We start from the raw sequence: 7,656 nt of genomic DNA, 5'->3' as shown, positions 1-7,656 counted from the left end.
CTTACTAGTATTGCCTTTCCATAGAATAACACAGCTAGAATATTTTATGGTCCACATAAAAATTCCATTTTTTTCTCCACCATTTTCCAAGAGAAACTGTTTCATTTTTTTTGGACCAAGATAGGACAAAATCACTGTTCCATCGTCTTATTATGTACAGATGGTCCCCAAATTACAATAGTTTGACTTACAATTTTATGACTTTACAAGAGTGAGAAAGCAATACGCATTCAGTAGAAACCATATTTCAAGTTTTGAATTTTGATCTTTTCCCAGCCCAGCGATCTGCGGTAAGATACTCTCGTGATGCTGGCTAGCAACAGTTACCTGCAGCAACTGGTCAGTTATAGCCACGTGATCACGACGGTGAACAACCTATACAATGACAGCCATTCTGTACCCAGACAACCACTCTGTTTTTCACTTTCAGTACAGTAATCAATGAATTCAAATTGCATGAGATATTCAACACTTCACTATAAAATAGGCTTTGTGCTAGATAATGTTGCTCAACTGTAGGCTACTGTGGGTGTTCTGAGCACCTTTAAGGCAGGTTAGGCTAAGCTATGATGTCTGGTAGGTTAGGTGTGTCACATGCATCTTGAAGTTATGGCATTTTCAATGTACAGTGGTTTTATCAGGATGTAACCACATCATAAGTTGAGGAAGATCTGTATTGCCTCTATTTTATTTTGTAACTTTAAGAAGATTAACTTTACACAGCAGTTGATCACCATCGTGTATGTGTGTGTTCTGTGTGTGTGTGTGTGTGTGTGAGTGTGTGGGTAAAAATATTTTCTACCAGTCAGGTTAACTTGTATTCTGTATTTAAGTTGAAATGTACATCCATTTGATCAAATATGTTAATTCTGTTATCTCTTGATTTATATGGTGGTCAGAAATTTTATATGTAGGCAGTATTTGGTTGAACCAAGACCTTGGAATAACTTGCTCCATAGGAATGGTGTTCAATTCTTCTATCATGCAGCTGATGATTTTTAGAGCTTGGATGAAGAAAAGAGCAAGAGTAATAGAGGTATTATATCATTTAAGAAATATGAGTTCCAGTTGGTATTTAAATAACAATGGTTAAGAGAAAAGCACTGGTGAAAAATTACTTGTTTGGGGCAGACTGAAAAAAAATCTAAGGAAAAGGAAAAGAGGAAGACCAGAAAATGCTAGCTGTAGACTTTATCAGTCTATGTCACCTCAATTCATCCCTACAGATACCAACAGAATGGTGAGTGTTTTATGTTGCTAGATCAGAGAGACCCAAAATTGACCTACGGCGGCAGATCCAGTCTCTTATCCAAGAGGAATCTGAAACAGCATTTTCTTCTGTTTGATCAAATTCTTAGCATATTATTATTATTTTTTAAATCTGCAGTACAATTTTACATCTGACAGAATTATACTCTTTAACATATGTATTATTTCTGAGGTAAACTGCTAAGCCCCAGTTATTGCCTTCTACAATTTAACTCTCTCACATCCAATAAATCATCTTAAAAAACTTACAATTTCATGATAAGTATGGAATTCAGAGATTATTTCCATCCATTTTTTTCCAATAAGAAATTCAGAATCAGAGACTTTTAATGACACATATGAAGTCAGTGCCTTCTTTAGGGAAAGAACGGTGTCTGTTTTATCCCTCACCAAACCTCTAGTACTTAGCTAATTACATAAAACCTGGTAGGTACACCGTAACTATTTGATTAGATGAATTATTTAAAAAAAGGAAAAGCAAGAGTTTTAGGTATTTCTACAGATCAAAAATTATTTAAAAGAATTACTTTTTGTTCTAACATTGAATCTACATTAAACATTAGTTCTTCCAGGAGATATAGCTTCTATCACCAGATTCCAAGCAGAAACCAATGCTAATAATATGATGGTTGACAATCTGTTGGTCAATCAATTGCTCTGTTCTCTCTGACTAAACCCTGTAATTATGGTGAGTATATGGTATAGATTTCCCAACAAATTCCAGTTTCGGAATCCTTCCTATTGTTCCCAGAAATATACCTATGGTTGCCAAACATTGTAAGTTGTAAATGCCTTTTCTTTTTAGTTCAGAAAATATGACAACTGTCTCAAAAAAAAGTTTGCACGCCAAAATATGATCTAAAAACACTTTCAAAGCTGTGCTTATCTCGTGGAAATTAGGATAATTCCAAGAAGATATGATAAATAACACCAAGGAATAAGAATTAAAATAGTAATTTAGGGGCTTCCCTGGTGGCGCAGTGGCAGAGAATCTGCCTGCTAATGCAGGGGACACGGGTTCGAGCCCTGGTCTGGGAGGATCCCACATGCCGCGGAGCAACTAAGCCCGTGAGCCGCAACTAAGCCCGTGAGCCAGAACTACTGAGCCTGCGCGTCTGGAGCCTGTGCTCCGCAACAAGAGAGGCTGCGATAGTGAGAGGCCCGCGCATCGCGATGAACAGTGGCCCCCGCTTGCCACAACTAGAGAAAGCCCTCGCACAGAAACGAAGACCCAGCACAGCCAAAATAAAAAAAAAAATAATAATAATTAAAAAATATATAGTAATTTAGTCAAGGTAGTTAATGAGAGTGAAAGTTCATATAGGAGACAAACTTTAAATATAATTATTACAAAGGGGATAGATAAAGGCTATTCTATTTGAACAGAAAGTGTGAAGGTACACATAGATGAATTAGCAATTTTTCTGTATAAATGAGAAAGCAGAATAGCATGTTAACCTTATCTAATAGGGATCTGATTGAAGACACTCACACACAATAATATAATGAGTACAGCACTGACACAGAAAATATTAGTGAAATGGGTAAATAAATTAATGGAGTTTTCAAAACCCCAAATCTGTTTCAATCATTTTCATTACCAGTAAACATTCGCAATTATATTCATTCAGAAATAAATCTGTTCAGTCCTGTTCAATTCAGTTTCAGAGATGGATTTCTGTAAGCCTGCGTATGTCACAATAGGTATAAGTTAAGGGGTTCTTTATAATGTTGAAACAAATTATAAAAAAGTTGGAATTTATTTTATAATCACTCTAATTTCCATGATGGTTTTGTTGTTCCGGTTAATTACGGTGTTGTTTTTAGTCAACTTTATATGTAGTTGTTTTCTTTTTTTTCTTTCTGGGCCGCACCATCTGGCTGGTGGGATCCTGCGGGATCCCTGACCAGGGATCGAACTCAGGCCCTCAACAGTGAAAGCACAGAGTCCTAACCATTGGACCTCCAGGGAATTCCTGATTGATTTTTATATATACATCTAAATTACTCTCTGAATTTGGTTGGACTCATGAATCCACCAGCATTCGTTTGTCTTCCTGAAAACGGTCGAGTTTCTAAGAGTCAGATTTTCACAAATAATAAATCTATTTTCTCAGGCTTATCGGCTTGCAACTGGAGAAGTACCGGTAGCAGAACCGCTAAGCAGCCTCTGCTCAACAGTCAGGAATCCACACGCGGTCACTTATTTAAATGCATATGTTGGAATTATTTGGGGGTCTGATTTCTTTTAGGGTTAAGTGTCTCATGAACGTTTCGTGCAAATGTTTTTTTTCTGTAAAGTTGCCTGGGTAGTTTGATAAGTATAGGGTCAATATAAACAGCATTCCAAAGAAACCTGACAAATAACATTTTGCAAGATCAAAATTTTGTAAAATATAACATCATCATAAGGAACAGCCAGCCACACACAAAAATGAGTCCCTGATCAGTGACAGATTTAGAGACTAAGAACTGCACAAGTTCAAAATATCTATTTTGGAATTTTTATGTTTCAGCCAGGGAGATAGATCTCTCTCTATACACCCACTCCCTTCCTCAAAAAAACAGAAAAAAGGAAAGAAAAAAAATATAATCCAGAGACGTGCAAATATTTAATAATATTCCTTGTGCTACAAAAGTCTTATATCTACAATATTCAAAATTCTTAAACAAAAATAATACCCAACTATCACCATTGACATCTTGGAGTTTGTTTTCATTTGGGGGTCACAAGTCACTTACCCCAAAAAAGAAAACTCCATGAGAGGGTAACTTGTGTTCTGGAAACCTTAGAATTCTTAGTTTAAAATTCTATGTGCTTCTTATTCAATAACATACTGTATTTACTTAAGGAGAAGTTATTCCTGGATAATGTTCACATCCAAATTTTTAGGTTGAATGAAAACAAGAGCGAAATAAACTTGGCAATTAGGTGAACAAAGTTTCTGGTTTAAAAATGGCCTCTGTCTAGAAGGGCTGTACAAAGCTTCTCCCAAACCCCTGCTAAAATGAACTATGTAAAGACAGAAAAGATTTCATTGTCTGACCTCATAAACTAAGATTGACAGACAAGCTAAGGCCTGGGTCTGGAAGGAATTTTCAATAATTGGAAGTCAGACAGACTTGAGTGTATTGACCAGTTGGTGCCCTGTGTGTGTCATCTTATGAAACAGACCATGGGACAGAATGAGAGATGGTGGGAAGATACAAACCTGATTCACACCTCCCCTCCCCACCCCGGGCTCAGGCACAGAAGCAGGGTCTACACTGTCCAAGACTCTCTTTCAGTTGTGCTCTTCTCCACTCCCTCCTCAGCCCCATTCATTCTGAATGTTCTTCTAGAAACTGAAACTCCAAGAACTATCTACATAAAAAGAGAGAGGGGAACAAGAGAAGCAGGGGCTGGCAGTGCAGTGCTAAATCCTTGGCAGTGCAGAACCACAAACAAAACACAGCTCAAGGTGGATTGTAATTGTTCATAAAGATATGCTAGGAGCGCTGTACATCCCTTAGTTCTTCAGCTGCAGATCTGAAGACAAGTTTTGCTCAGCAAACCAATGGTGAGCAAAAGGTCAATCAGTAACTCTGAACATTACATTTGGGTACCTTCTTGTTCATCGGATGATTAATAAAAGTAATGATGATAATAATTATAAGAGCAGTTATTAAAAACTTACTATGTGACAGGTATTACTCTGGCACTTAGAAAATGTTAATCATTCAATCCTCAAAAAATCCTATGAGGTGGGTATGATTAGCCCCATTTCTCTGATGAGACAACAAAGGCAAAGGGAACTCCAGTTAAAGTAAATTTGCCCAGAGTTATATGGTAGTAAGTGATGAAGCTACGGTTTCAAGCTGGGCATGTCTTGCAGTGTTCCAGAGTGTTCTTTCCATCAAATAGAGTTAACATCTTCACAGCAGGAACCACCGGATGGAGCCGGAGATGGGATTCATGTTATTTCCTAATATTCTTTGCATGAATATTTTCTTCAGTGGTGTAAGGTGTTAAGGAGATTTTAGGAACCATTCCTCTACTCCTTTTTCAGGAGCTCAAACTAAGTGTTGAGAAAATACGGTTCTGAAGAGGCACAGAATTCAAATCAAAATCCCCCGGGGAACTGTCTAAGTCTCCACTTCGCTTTATCTTTAATTTTGAGTCTAATGTGGATTTCCTGAAAGTGTTGCCAGTTTATAATATTTTTTTCTTCTGTGCCTTTTGAAAAATGATATGTGTGACTTACCCGAACCTGAGTGAATATGACAGCAAATCCAAAGAGATTGAGATGCTGAAACAAAAGCTGCCTGAAAAGCTTCTTCATTTCTTTACCAAACAGGGAAGGGGTGAAGGAGAAGACAAACGTCCCCTCGACGGTCTCCTTCCCTTTTTCTTTCCTCTTCTGTGACTTCTGTTCACTAACTTGCCACTGGCTCTTAGCATAGATTGCCTGCCCCTTTCCTGTTCCTACTCATGGAAGTATGTGCAGCCAATGCTGGTCCCTGAAGCAACAGTCTAGATCCCGAAGGCATCTTAGAAGATGATGTGTGCACTAATCATACTGATTAAAAGCAAACAAAATGCAACAGAAAGGCTTCCCTGGTGGCGCAGCGGTTGAGAGTCCGCCTGCCGATTCAGGGGACGCGGGTTCGTGCCCCGGTCCGGGAAGATCCCACATGCCACAGAGCGGCTGGGCCCGTGAGCCATGGCCGCTGAGCCTGCACGTCCGGAGCCTGTGCTCCGCAACGGGAGAGGCCACAACAGAGAGAGGCCCGCGCACCGCAACAAAAAAAAGCAACAGGAAAACAACATCACAACAAAACAACTGTCCAGGAGACTGAACCATCGCTTCTATGTTGTAAGAGCCATCAATCCTAAATTTAAATAAACTAAGTGATCAGGGGAAAAAAGTGAAAGAAGATGAAGACGAAAAAATAATATACAGACACTAAACTCTGAGTTTTCTGGGCAAAGTGTGAGAAGCAAACATTAATTGACAACTATGTGTGATACTGTCAGGAAGGGTCTGTATTTTTGACATACAGAGGAGACAGAAGTAAGAAAGTAATGAGTAGGAAGACTGAAGCCAAACTTGACATTTGAGTAAAGCTTTGTACTCCCCCTGCCTTGTGCTTGCAGTGTTCAGTACCTATTTATTTTTTGGCCAAGTCCTTTCCTCACCCTCTTCCTTTATAATACGAGAGACTTCTGTAGAATCCTTTAGGGAAAATGGGGAGAACACAGATTAGGTGTAGAGACAAGCCCAGATTTACACCCTCACTCCCTAATGTTTCTAAATCCCATAGCTTAATAATAATATATATTTTAGGGAGTTGTTGAACGCAGATAATGCATGGAAAGGAACCGGTACATAAGAGGCATTGAGTAAATGTTTATTATTATTATCAGTGGTGATAGTAGTAGTTGCAGTATCAGATGAGCTACCATGAGAAGCTCTTACAGATACAGAACGTTAACTCTCACAGATTTAGGCAAAGAGGGTCAGAATGAAAAGGTGGAAGGGATTCAAGAATGTGAAGTTAATTGGGACTAGATATCACTTTATTCCCTTTACTTTCTTTAAAGATCTGTCGGAGTTGATCAGCTAGCAAATTGGAGTAACTCAATGAATCAGGGTCAACTGTGTCACTGGTCCCCAAGCTTACAGCTAATAAAAAAGTCATAATAATTTTATACACTTGCAGAGGTGCTCTGAAGGAGAAGAGTGGTGCAATAGGTTGTTATAATCAAGACTCCCGACAAATCTCGCCTTTTTGTGTCCAGCACCTTTGTAATGGGTGATGGTCGCTCCTTACGTCAAGAAGTGGAGTCTACTCTACCACCTGTTTCTCTTGCCTTTTCAGTTGCTTTGCCTGTTCTCACGGGCAGAAAGAAAGCTGTGTGAATTCTGAAGCCCAGGTCTTCACAGATTGTGTAGCTTTGGCCCTTGCTGTCTTGGAACCCGGAAACCACTACAGGGTGAGTAAGTTCAGTCAAGTCCAGTGGAGCCTGAGAGGTCAACTGGAGGAAAACCAAGAAGCCCCAGCTTAGAGCCAAAGTAGCAAAGCCTGTGGATGATGCCATTTTGGAAACTCCAGCCCTAATCTAGCCATCAGAGGACTGTAGCCACATGAGTGATCCCAGGGAAGACCAACAGAAGAACTTCCCATGTTGCCAAGGCACAGAATCATGAGAAACGATAAATGATTTTAAGCCACTCAGTCTTGAGCTGGTTGTTATACTGCAACAGATAACTGAAAGAGAAACTGGTTAGCTGGGAGTGAGTTGATGCCATTACAAAAAGCTCAAATATCTGACATTATCTTTGGGTGCATGTGGCTACAGTCATCTGCTGTCCTCTGACACCTGTGAGGCACTGGTTTGGGAGT

This window comes from Tursiops truncatus, chromosome 20 (assembly GCF_011762595.2).
Source record: "Tursiops truncatus isolate mTurTru1 chromosome 20, mTurTru1.mat.Y, whole genome shotgun sequence".
NCBI classification, from domain to species: Eukaryota; Metazoa; Chordata; class Mammalia; order Artiodactyla; family Delphinidae; genus Tursiops; species Tursiops truncatus.
Note: the sequence above shows the minus strand (reverse complement) of the source record.